This window comes from Hordeum vulgare, chromosome 7H, assembly GCF_904849725.1.
Source record: "Hordeum vulgare subsp. vulgare chromosome 7H, MorexV3_pseudomolecules_assembly, whole genome shotgun sequence".
Taxonomy (NCBI): Eukaryota; Viridiplantae; Streptophyta; class Magnoliopsida; order Poales; family Poaceae; genus Hordeum; species Hordeum vulgare.
The window spans coordinates 182,934,010-182,946,841 of record NC_058524.1 but is presented as its reverse complement, the minus strand read 5'-3'; positions in this window follow the sequence as shown (position 1 = coordinate 182,946,841).

Here is a 12,832-nt window from a genome sequence, read left to right as displayed (position 1 = left end):
GCTAACCTTATTTGGACAAACCTCCTACTTATGATTAACCCCCCTCGCAAGCATCCACAACTACTAAAGAAGAATTAAGACAAAGTCTAACCATAGCATTAAACTAGTGGATCCAAATCAGCCCCTTACGAAGCAACGCATAAACTAGGGTTTAAGCTTCTGTCACTCTAGGAACCCATCATATACTTATTACTTCCCAATGCCTTCCTCTAGGCCCAAATAATGGTGAAGTGTTATCTAGTCGACGTTCACATAATACCACTAGAGAAAAACAACATACAACACATCAAAATATCGAACGAATACCAAATTCACATGACTACTTATAGCAAGACTTATCCCATGTCCCCAGGAACAAAAGTGACTACTCACAAAGCATAATTATATTCATGACCAGAGAGGTATTGAATAGCATCAAGGATCTGAACATATAACCTTCCACCGAGTAATCCAACTAGCATCAACTACAAAGAGTAATTAACACTACTAGCAACCTTACAAGTACCAATCGGAGTCGCGAGACAGAGATTGGTTACAAGAGATGAACTAGGGTTTGGAGATGATATGGTGCTGATGAACATGTTGATGGTGATGAGTCCCCTCCGATGAGAGGAGTGTTGGTGATGACGATGGCGACGATTTCCCCCCTCCGGGAGGGAAGTTTCCCCGACAGGACGACCCTGCCGGAGCTCTAGATTGGTTCTGCTCAAGTTCCACCTCGTGGCGGCGGCGATTCCTCCCGAAAGCATCCTCTTGATTTTTTCTGGAACGAAACCCTTCCTATAGCAAAAGAAGGGAGCCAGAGGGCCAACGCGGAGCCCACAAGCCCCCTAGGCGCGGCCAGGGGGGTATGCCGCGCCTAGCAGGCTTGTGGCCTCCTGGTGGCTCCCCTCTGGTACTTCTTCTGCCCAGTATTTTTTATAAATTCCAAAATAATTCCTCGTTCATTTTCACGGCTTTTGGAGTTGCACAAAATAGGCATCTCAAACTTGCTCCTTTTTCAGGCCAGAATTCCACCTGCCGGCATTCTCCCTCTTCATGTAAACCTTGTCAAATAAGAGAGAAAAGGCATAACTATTGTACCGTGAAGTGTAATAACAGCCCATAAAGCGATAAATATCAACATGAAAGCATGATGCAAAATGGACGTATCACTACCAACTGCAGCCTGCCGACTGGACCCGTCCGACTCGAACCTATTCGGCTGTAGGATGCCGGCTAACGGCATGAAACCTATCCGACTGGATTGTGTCCGGCTGGAGCACGCTCACCGCCGGCTGCAGCCCCTAGCTATTTGCCATTGGCAACCTTTTTCGCTACACCAACCGCAAGATGCCTCCGCACGACTCTTCGAGTCGCCCGGAGGCTCGGAGGCTACACCGAGTAGGTGCGGTAGCGCGCCCTGCTACTTCTCCAACAACAGCGCCAGAAATTGGCACGTTGACAGAGACTTGGCTTGCGTTGGTTTTTCCCTTGAAGAGGAAAGGGTGATGCAGCACAGGAGCAGTAAGTATTTCCCTCAGATTGAGAACCAAGGTATCAATCCAGTAGGAGAATCTCGTCAAGTCCAGAGTATGTGCGCAAACACAAAAGAGCTTGCACCCAACGCTATAAAGGGGTTGTCAATCCCTTCAAGATTGATTGCAAAGTAAGATCTGAAGGCGGAAAGTGCAACGAAGTAAAAGAGTAAGGCTGAAAATATGGTGTGAAGTAGACCCGGGGGCCATAGTGTTCACTAGAGGCTTCTCTCAAAATAGCAAATATTACGGTGGGTGAACAAATTACTGTCGAGCAATTGATAGAACTGCGCAAAGTCATGACGATATCTAAGGCAATGATCATACATATAGGCATCACGTCCGAGACAAGTAGACCGATACTTTCTGCATCTACTACTATTATTCCACGCATCGACTCCTATCCAGCATGCATCTAGTGTATTGAGTTCATGACGAACAGAGTAACGCCTTAAGCAAGATGACATGATGTAGAGGGATAAACTCAAACCAATGATGAAACCCCCATCTTTTTACCCTTGATGGCAACAACATGATGCGTGCCTCGCTACCCCTTCTGTCACTGGGTGAGGTCACCGCACAGTATGAACCCAAAACCAAGCACTTATCCCATTGCAAGAATCATAGATCAAGTTTTCCAAACAAAACCCACAACTCGAAGAGAATTACAAGGATATGAAATCATGCATATAAGAGATCAGAAGAAACTCAAATAAGATTAATAGATAATCTGATCATAAATCCACAATTCATCGTATCTCGACAAGCACACCGCAAAAGAAGATTACATCGGATAGATCTCCATGAAGATCATGGCGAACTTTGTATTGAAGATCCAAGAGAGAGAAGAAGCCATCTAGCTACTAGCTATGTACCCGAAGGTCTATGGTGAACTACTCACGCATCATCGAAGAGGTCATGGTGTTGATGAAGAAGCCCTCCGTATCCGAATCTCCCCTCCGGCAGGGCACCAGAACGTGCCCCAGATGGGATCTTGCGGAGACAGAAGCTTGCGGCGGCGGAAAAGTATTTTCGTGGATCTCTCACGCAGTTTTGGATTTTTCGGGAATTTACAAGCGGAAGAGGTAGGGCAGACGAGCCACAAGGGGCCCACAAGCCTGCTAGGCGCGGCCCTCCTGGCCGCGCCTAGGGGGCTTGTGGCGACCCCCGGTGGCCTGTGCCTTGGTTCTCACGTTCCCTCCGTATCTTCTGTTCCGGAAAAAAATCTTTTCGGAAGTTTTATTCCATTTGGACACCGTTTAAAATTCTCCTCTGAAAGGGGTCAAAAACACGGAAAAACAGGAACTCGCACTTGGCACTGAGTTAATAAGTTAGTCCCAAAAAAGATATAAAAGGCATACAAAACATCCAAAGTTTGACAAGATAATAGCATGGAACCATCAAAAATTATAGATACGTTGGAGACGTATCAAGCATACCCAAGCTTAACTCCTGCTCGTCCTCGAGTAGGGAAGTGATAAAGACTGAATTTTTGGTGTGGAATGCTACCTAGCATAGTTGTCCTTTGTAACTTCTTTCATGTGACATGAATGTTCTGATCCGTAAATTCAAAACAATAGTTTGCTATTGACATGAAAACAATAATACTTCAAGCAAACTAGCAAGGTAATCATGAACTTTCGAAATAACAAGGTCAAAGAAAGTTATCCGTACAAAATCATATAGTCTGGCTATGCTCCGTCATCCCCACACAACTAATTTAAATCATGTACAACCCTGGTATTGGCCAAGTAACTGTTTTGGCACTCTTACTTTCTCAAACCCTTTTCAACTCTCACGCAATACATGAGCGTGGGCCATGGATATAGCACTATGGTGGAATAGAGTGTGGTGGAGGTTGTGAGACCAAAAGGAGGAGATGGTCACATTGACTCGGCGTATCAAAGGACTATGGAGATGCCCATTAATAGATATCAATGTGCATGAGTAGGGATTGCCATACAAAGGATGCACTAGAGCTATAAGTATGTGAAAGCTCAAAAGGAGAACTAGTGGGTGTGCATCCAACTTGCTTGCTCACAAAGACCTAGGGCAATTTTGAGGAAGCCCATCATTGGAATATACAAGCCAAGTTATATAAAAAAGATTCCCACTAGTATATGGTGGTGACAAAACAGGAGGCTCTCAATCATGAAGAACATGGTGATATCATGAAGCACAAGTGTGGGAAAACATAGTAGCATTGTCCCTTCTCTCTTTTTCTCTTTTTTTATTTGGGCTCTTTGGCTTCTTTTTTTCTCTTCTCTTTTTTTATTTGGGCTCTTTGGCCTCTTTTTTGGGGGGCTCACCAACCTTCCTTCATCGCCAATTCTATGATGCTCTTCACCGTTCGTGAGTAATCTCATCGTAGGCTTGCTGGACGGTGATGGGTTCGATGAGATCTATCATGTAATCGAGTTAGTTTTGACGGGAATTGATCCCTAGTATCCACTATGTTCTGAGATTGATGTTGCTACTACTTTGCCATGCTTAGTGCTTGTCACTAGGGCCCGAGTGCCATGATTTCATATCTGAACCTATTATGTTGTCGCCAATATATGTGTGTTCTTGATCCTATCTTGCAAGTTGTAGCCACCTACTATGTGTTATGACCCGGCAACCCCGGAGTGACAATAGCCGGAACCACTCCCGGAGATGACCGTAGTATGAGGAGTTCATGTATTCACTAAGTTTTAATGCGTTGGTCCGGTTCTTTATTAAAAGGAGAACCTTAATATCTCGTAGTTTCCATTAGGACCCCGCTGCCACAGGAGGGATGGACAATAGATGTCATGCAAGTTCTTTTCCCTAAGCACGTCTGACTACATACGGAATACATGCCTACATTACATTGACGAACTGGAGCTAGTTACATATCTCTCCGTGTTTGAAATGTTGCATGATGAATACCATCCAGCATAATCATCCATCACCGATCCAATGCCTACGAGTTTTTCCTACTGGTCCTTCTACGTTACTTTGCCGCTACTGCTATCACTTCTGCTACGTTACTCTGTTGCTACGGTTGCTATCACACTACCTTGCTACTGATACTTTGCTTCAGATACTAAGTCTTTCAGGTGTGGTTGATTTGACAACTCAACTGCTAATACTTGAGAATATTCTTTGGCTTCCCCTTGTGTCGAATCAACAAACTTGGTTGAATACTCTACCCTCGAAAACTGTTGCGATCCCCTATACTTGTGGGTTATCAGCTACACCCAGTGGGTGCGCTGGCGCGCCCCGAGTGGAAGAAAGCTTCGCCGGCTGCAGCCCGCAGTCGATCGCCATCGGCAAACTTTTTCCTACACCAACAACAAGAAGCCTCCGCACGACACTTCGAGACGCCCGGAGGCTCGGAGACTACACCCAGTGGGTACGCTAGCGCGCCCCACTGGAAGAAAGCTACGCCGGCTGCAGCCCGCAGCCGGTCGCCATCGACACACGTTTTGCTACACCAATAGCAAGAAGCCTCCGCACGACTCTTCGAGTCGCCCGGAGGCTACACCTAGTGGGTGCAGTGGCGCACCCCCACTAGAAGAAAGCTACGCATGCTACAACCCGCAGCCGATCGCCATCGGCAACCTTTTTGCTACAGCAACAGCAAGAAGCCTCTACACGACTCTTCGAGTCGCCCAGAGGCTCGGGGGCTACACCCAGTGGGTGCGCTGGCGTGCCCCCGCTGGAAGAAAGCCATGTCAGCCTGAGAAGAGGGCACAAGATAAATCAAGGGACAAAGATTTGGCCCGGCTGGCACGCAACCGCGCAGCCGGCCCGAATCTCGCAGGCTACACCCAGTGGGTGTGCTGGCACGCCCCCACTAGAAGAAAGCCGTTGCCGGATGCAACCGCAGCCGGTCGCCATCGGCAATCTTAGCCACGACAACGATAGCGCTTCGCGCGCAAGAGGCATCAAACTCTGCGTCCGCACATGGCAGTGCCCCACGCACAAGAGCCAGTGGACTCCGCGTCCACGCACGGTAGCACTTCGCGTGAAAGAGCCACCAGACTCCGCGCCCGCGCATGGTAGTGCTCCGCGCACAAGAGATACTCGACTCCGCGTCCATGCACGACAGCGCTTCACATGTAAGATCCACCAGACTCTGCATCCGTGCATGGCAGTTCCCCGCGCACAAGAGCCAGTGGACTCCGCGTCCACGCATGGCAGCGCTTCGAGCGCAAGAGCCACCGGACTCCGCGTCTGAGCTTGGGAGTGCCCCGCGCACAAGATCCAACGGATTCCGCGTCCGCACACGGCAGTGCTTCGCACGCAAGAGCCCCCGGAATCCGCGTCCATGCATGGAAGTGCCCCGCACACAAGAGCCACTGGACTCCGCGTCCCCACACGATAGCGCTTCGCGCGCAAGAGCTGCCGGACCCCGCGTCCATGCTTGGCAGTGTCCCGCGCACAAGATCCAGCGGACTCCGTGTCCGCACACGACAATGCTTCGTGCACAAGAGCCGACGGACTCCTCGTCCACACCTGGCCGTGTCTCAACACTGTCATTTTCTATGACAACAACTAAAGCCTCCGCGCGACTCTTCGAGTCACGCGGACGCTCGGAGGCTACAGTCGGGGTGATGACCCCGGGTAGGATAAAGAAGACTATACAATATTTCAAAAACATCGGGGGAGTTGCCCCCGATACGCCGTACCCCGCGAATCAACAAAGACAATCGAAGGAGTAAATATAGATGACCATCCGGCTGGAACCCGGATGGCTGGAGCCCGGTCAGCTGGAGCCTGGCCGGCTGGAACCCGGCCGGCTAGAGCCCGATTGGCTGGAACCTGGCTGGCTTGAACCTGGCTGGCTAGAACCCGACCGGCTGGAACCTGTCCGGCTGGAGCACGACCGGTTGGAGCCTGTCGGCTGGAGACCTATCCGGGTGGAGCCCAACGAGGACAGCTGCAACATACCATCAGACAGGACTAGAGGATGTTGTAGCCTGCATCACTACGCCCCAGCAGTACAGTCTGTATCACTGCACACTGGTTGTTGGGGAACGTCGCATGGGAAACAAAAAATTTCCTACGCGCACGAAGACCTATCATGGTGATGTCCATCTACGAGAGGAGATTTGGATCTACATACCCTTGTAGATCACACAGCACGAAGCGTTTAAGAAATGCGGTTGATGTAGTGGAACGTCCTCACGTCCCACGAACCGTCCTGCGATCCGTCCCACGATCCGCTCCGATCTAGTGCCGAACGGACGACACCTCCACGTTCAGCACACGTACAGCTCGACGATGATCTTGGCCTTCTTGATTCAGCAAGAAAGACGGAGAAGTAGATGAGTTATCTGGCAGTGTGACGGCGCTCCAGTCGTGGTGAAGGATCTACTCCTGCAGGGCTCCGCTCGAGCTCCGCAGAAATAAGATCTAGAGGAAAAACCGTGGTGTTTGTGGTCGGGCTGCCGTGACAAAAGTTGCCTCAAATCAGCCCTAAAACTCCACTATATATAGGAGAAGGGGAGGGGATGCTTGACTTGGGGTCCAAGACCTCAAGGGTGCGCCGGCCAAGGAGGTGGAGGAGTCCACCTCCAATCCTTGTCCAACTAGGATTGGAAGGTGGAGTCCTTCCCTTCCTTCCCACCTCTTTTTCTCTCTTTGATTTTCTTATCCCTTGCGCATAGGCCTTATTGGGCTGTCCCACCAGCCCACCAAGGGTTGGTGCACCACCCCTAGGGCCTATGGGCTTCCCCGAGTGGGTTGACCCCCTCCCGGTGAACACCCGGAACCCATTCGTCACTCTCGGTACATTCCCGGTAATGCTCGAAAACCTTCCGGCAATCAAATGAGGTCATCCTATATATCAATTTTCATCTCTGGACCATTCTGGAGACCCTCGGGACATGTGTGATCTCATCCAGAAATCCGAACAACATTCGGTAACCACACATATAACTCAACTATACTAAAACATCGCCGAACCTTAAGTGTGCGGACCCTGCGGGTTCGAGAACTATGCAGACATGCCCCGAGGTACTCCTCGGTCAATATCCAATAGCGGGACCTGGATGCCCATATTGGATCCTACATATTCTTCGAGTAACTTATCGGTTGAACCTCAATGTCAAGGATTCAGGCAATCCCGTATGTCATTCCCTTTGTCCTTCGGTATGTTACTTGCCCGAGATTCGATCGTCGGTATCCGCATACCTATTTCAATCTTGTTACCGTCAAGTCTCTTTTGTCTTTCCGTAATACAAGATCCCTTGACTTACACTTCGTCACATTGCTTGCAAGGCTTGTGTGTGATGTTGTATTACCGAGTGGGCCACGAGATACCCCTCCGTCACACGGAGTGACAAATTCCAGTCTTGATCCATAGTAACCCAACGGACACCTTCGGAGATACCTGTAGAGCACCTTTATAGTCATCCAGTTACTATGTGACGTTTGATACACACAAGGTATCCCTCCGGTGCCAATGAGTTATATGATCCCATGGTCATATGAACAAATAGTTGACACGCAGAAAACAATAGCAATAAAATGACACGATCAATATGCTACGTTTATAGTTTGGGTCTAGTCCATCAGATGATTCTCCTAATGATGTGATCCAGTTATCAAACAACAACACTTTGCACATAGTCAGAAAACCTTGACTATCCTTGATCAATTGTCTAGCCAACTAGAGGCTTACTAGGGACATTGTTGTGTCTATTTATCCACACATGTATCTATGTTTTCATTCAATACAATTATAGCATGGATAATAAACTATTATCTTTAAACATGAAATATAATAATAACTATTTATCATTGCCTCTAGAGCATATTTCCAAGAGTCTCCCACTTGCACTAGAGTCAATAATCTAGTTCACATCACCATGTGACTTTAATGAATCCAACACCCATATATTTCTGGGGTCTGATCACGTCTTGCTCGTGAGAGAGGTTTTAGTCAACGGTTACGAATCTTTCAGATCCGTGTGTGCTTTTCAAATCTTTATGCCATCTTATAGATGCTGCTACTACGTGCCATTCGGAAATACTCCAAATATCCACTTTACTATACGAATCCGTTTTACTACTCATAGTTATTCGGATTAGTGTTAAATCTTGCATCAACGTAACCCTTTACGACAAAATATTTAACCACCTCCATAATCGAGAAAAATTCCTTAGTCCATTAGTTACTAAGGATAACTTTGACCGCTGTTCAGCTATTCAATCCTGGATCACTCTCTGTACCCCTAAACAGACTTGCGGCAAGGCACACATGAGGTGCGGTACACAACTTAGCATACTTTAGAGTCTATGGCTAAGGCAAAGGGGACGACCTTCGTCATTTCTCTTTCTTCTGCCATGGTCGGGCTTTTGAGTCTTACTCATATTCACACCTTACAACACAGCCAAGAACTCTTTCTTTGCTGATCTATTTCGAACTCCTTCAAAAACTTGTCAAGGCATGCATTTCATTTGAAAGTTATGTTTAGCGTTTTGATCTATCTCCATAGATCTTGATGCTCAATGTTCAAGTAGCTCTATCCAGGTTTTCCTTTGAAAAACCCCTTTCAAACAACCTTTATGCTTTACAGAAATTCTACATTACTTCCGATCAACAATATGTCAACCACATATACTTTTCAGAAATTCTATAGTGCTCCCACTCACTTCTTTGGAAATACAAGTTTCTCATAAACCTTGCATAAACCCAAAAGCTTTGATCATCTCATTAAAGCGTATATTCCAACTCCGAGATGCTTGCACCAGTCCATAAAAGGATCACTGGAGCTTGCATACTTGTTAGTACCCTTAGGACCGACAAAACCTTATGATTGTATCACATACAATCTTTCCTCAAGGAAACCGTCGAGGAAACAATGTTTTGTCTTCCTATGTGCAATATTTCACAAATAATGCAACAACTAGTAACATAATTCCAACAGACTTTAGCATCGCTACGAGTGAGAAAATCACATCATAGTCAACTCTTTGATCTTGTCGAAAACATCTTTGCGACAAGTCGAGCTTTTCTTAATAGTGACTTATCACCATCATCGTCTCTCTTCCTTTTTAAAGATCCATCTTTACTTAATAGTCGTGTGACCATCAAGTAGTTCTTCCAAAGTCTGCACTTTGTTTTATACATGGATCCTCTCTCGGATTTCATGGCCTCCACCATTTGTTGGAATCCGGGCCCACCATTGCTTCTCCATAACTCGTAGGTTCATCGTTGTTCAACAACATGACCTCCAAGACAGGGTTACCGTACCACTCTGTAGTAGTACACGACCTTTGTCGACCTACGAGGTTTGTAGTAACTTGATCCGAAGCTCTAATGATCACCATCATCAGCTTCCACTTCAATTGGTGTAGGCGCCACAGGAACATCTTCCTGCGCCCTGCTACACACTGGTTGAAGTGACGGTTCACTAACCTCATCAAGTTCCACCACCCTCCCACTCAATTCTTTCGGGAGAAACCTTTCCTCGAGAAAGGACCCGTTTCTAGAAACAAACACTTTGCTTCCGGATCTGAGATAGGAGATGTATCCTACTATTTTGGATATCTTATGAAGATGCATTTATCCGCTTTGGGTTCGAGCTTATCAGACTGAAACTTTTTCACATAAGCATCGCAGCCCCAAACTCTCAAGAAACGACAACTTAGGCTTCTCCAAACCATAGTGTATACTGTGTCATCTCAACGGAAATACGCGGTGCCCTATTTAAAGTAAATGCGGTTGTCTCTAATGTATAACCCATAAACGATAGTGGTATTTCGATAAGAGACATCATAGTATGCACCATATCAAATAGGGCGTGGCTATGACGTTCAGACACATCATCACAAAATGGTGTTCCAGGTGGCATGAACTGCGAAACAATTTTCACTTAGTCTTAACTGCGTACCAAAAACTCGTAACTCAGATATTCATCTCTATGATCATATCATAGACAGTTTATCCTCTTGTCACGACGATCTTCACTCTGAAATTGCTTTGAACTTTTCAATATTTCAGACTTGTGATTCATGAAGGAAATACTCCTGTATCTACTCAAATCGTCACTGAAGTAAGAACATAACGATATCCACTGCGTGCCTTAGCACTCATTAGACAGCACACATCAAAAATGCATTAGTCCCAACAAGTTACTCTCTTGTTTCATGTGGCATGTTTTGCATGTCTCAAGTGATTCAAAATCAAGTGAGTCCAAACGATCCATCTCTATGGAGTTTCTTCATGCATTTTATACCAACATGACTCAAGTGGTAGTGCCACAACTAAGTGGTACTATCATTATTACTTTGTATCTTTTGGCACCAATATTATGAACATGTGTAACACTAGGATCGAGATTCAATAAACCATTGATGGTAATTATTCAAGCAAATAGAATAACTATTATTCTCTTTAAATGAATAATCATATTGCAATAAACACGATCCAATCATGTTCATGCTCAACGCAAGCACCAAATAATAATTATTTAGGTTTTACCACCAATCCCGATGATAGAGGGAGCGTGCGATGTTTGATCACATGAACCTTGGAAACACTTCCAACACGTATCGTCACCTCGCCTTTAGCTAGTCTCCGTTTATACCGTAGCTTCCATTTCGAGTTAGTAATCACTTAGCAACCGAACCGGTATCTAATACCCTCGTGCTACTAGGAGTACTAGTAAAGTACACATCAATATCATGTATATCAAATATACTCCTGTCGACTTTGCGAGCCTTCTTATCTACCAAGAATCTAGGGTAGCTCCGCCTCAGTGACCGTTCCCCTCATAACAGAAGCACTTAGTCTCGAGTTTGGGTTCAATTTTGGGTTTCTTCATTAGAGCAGCAACTAGTTTGCCGTTTCATGAAGTATCCCTTCTAGCCATTACCCTTCTTGAAACTAGTGGTTTTACTAACCATCAACAATTGATGCTCCTTCTTGATTTGTACTTTCGCAGTGTCAAACATTGCGAATCACTCAAGGATCATCATATCTATCCTTGACTTGTTTATAGTTCATCACAAAGCTCTAGCAGCTTAGTGGCAGTGACTTTGGAGAACCATCACTATCTCATCTAGAAGATTAACTCCCACTTGATTCAAGCGATTGATGTACTCAGACAATCTGAGAACATGTTCAATGATTTGAGCTTTTGTCCTTTACTTTGTAGGAAAATAATCTTGTCGGAGGTCTTATACCTCTCAACAAGGGCACGAGCATGAAATCTCAATTTCATATCTTTGAACATCTCCGATGTTCTGCGACGTTTTCAAAACGTCTTTGGCGCCTTGCTTCTAAGCCATTAGGTATGGCGCACTGAACTATCATGTAGTCATCAAAGACGTGTATGTTAGATGTTCGCAACATCCACAAACGATGCCCGAGGTGGAGCACACCGACTGGTGCATTAAGGACATAAGACTTCTGCGCAACAATGAGGACAATCCTCAGTTTTACGGACTCAGTCCGCAAAGTTGCTACTATCAACTTTCAACTAAATTTTCTCTAGGAACATATAAAAATAGTAGAGCTATAGCGCAAGCTACATCGTAATTCGCAAAGACCATTAGACTATGTTCATGATAATAAGTTCAATTAATCATATTACTTAAGAACTCCCACTCAAAAACTACATCTCTCTAGTCATTTGAGTGGTACATGATCCAAATCCACTCTCTCAAGTCCGATCATCACGTGAGTCGAGAATAGTTTCAGTGGTAAGCATCTCTATGCTAATCATATCAACTATATGATTCATGCTCGACCTTTCGGTCTCATGTCTTCTGAGGCCATGTCTGCACATGCTAGGCTCGTCAAGCTTAACCCGAGTGTCCCGCGTGTGCAACTGTTTTGCACCCGTTGTATGTGAACGTTGAGTCTATCACACCCGATCATCACGTGGTGTCTCGAAATGACGAACTGTCGCAACGGTGCACAGTCGGGGAGAACACAATTTCTTCTTGAAGTTTTAGTGAGAGATCACCTCATAATGCTACCATCGTTCTAAGCAAAATAAGGTGCATAAAAGGATTAACATCACATGCAATTCATAAGTGACATGATATGGCCATCATCATGTGCTTCTTGATCTCCATCACCAAAGCACCGACACTATCTTCTTGTCACCGGCGCCACACCATGATTTCCATCACCATGATCTCCATCAACGTGTCGCTATCGGGGTTGTCGTGCTACTCATGCTATTACTACTAAATCTACGTCCTAGAAATATAGTAAACGCATCTGCAAGCACAAACGTTAGTTTAAAGACAACCCTATGGCTCCTGTCGGTTGCCGTACCATCGACGTGCAAGTCGATATTAACAATTACAACATGATCATCTCATACATC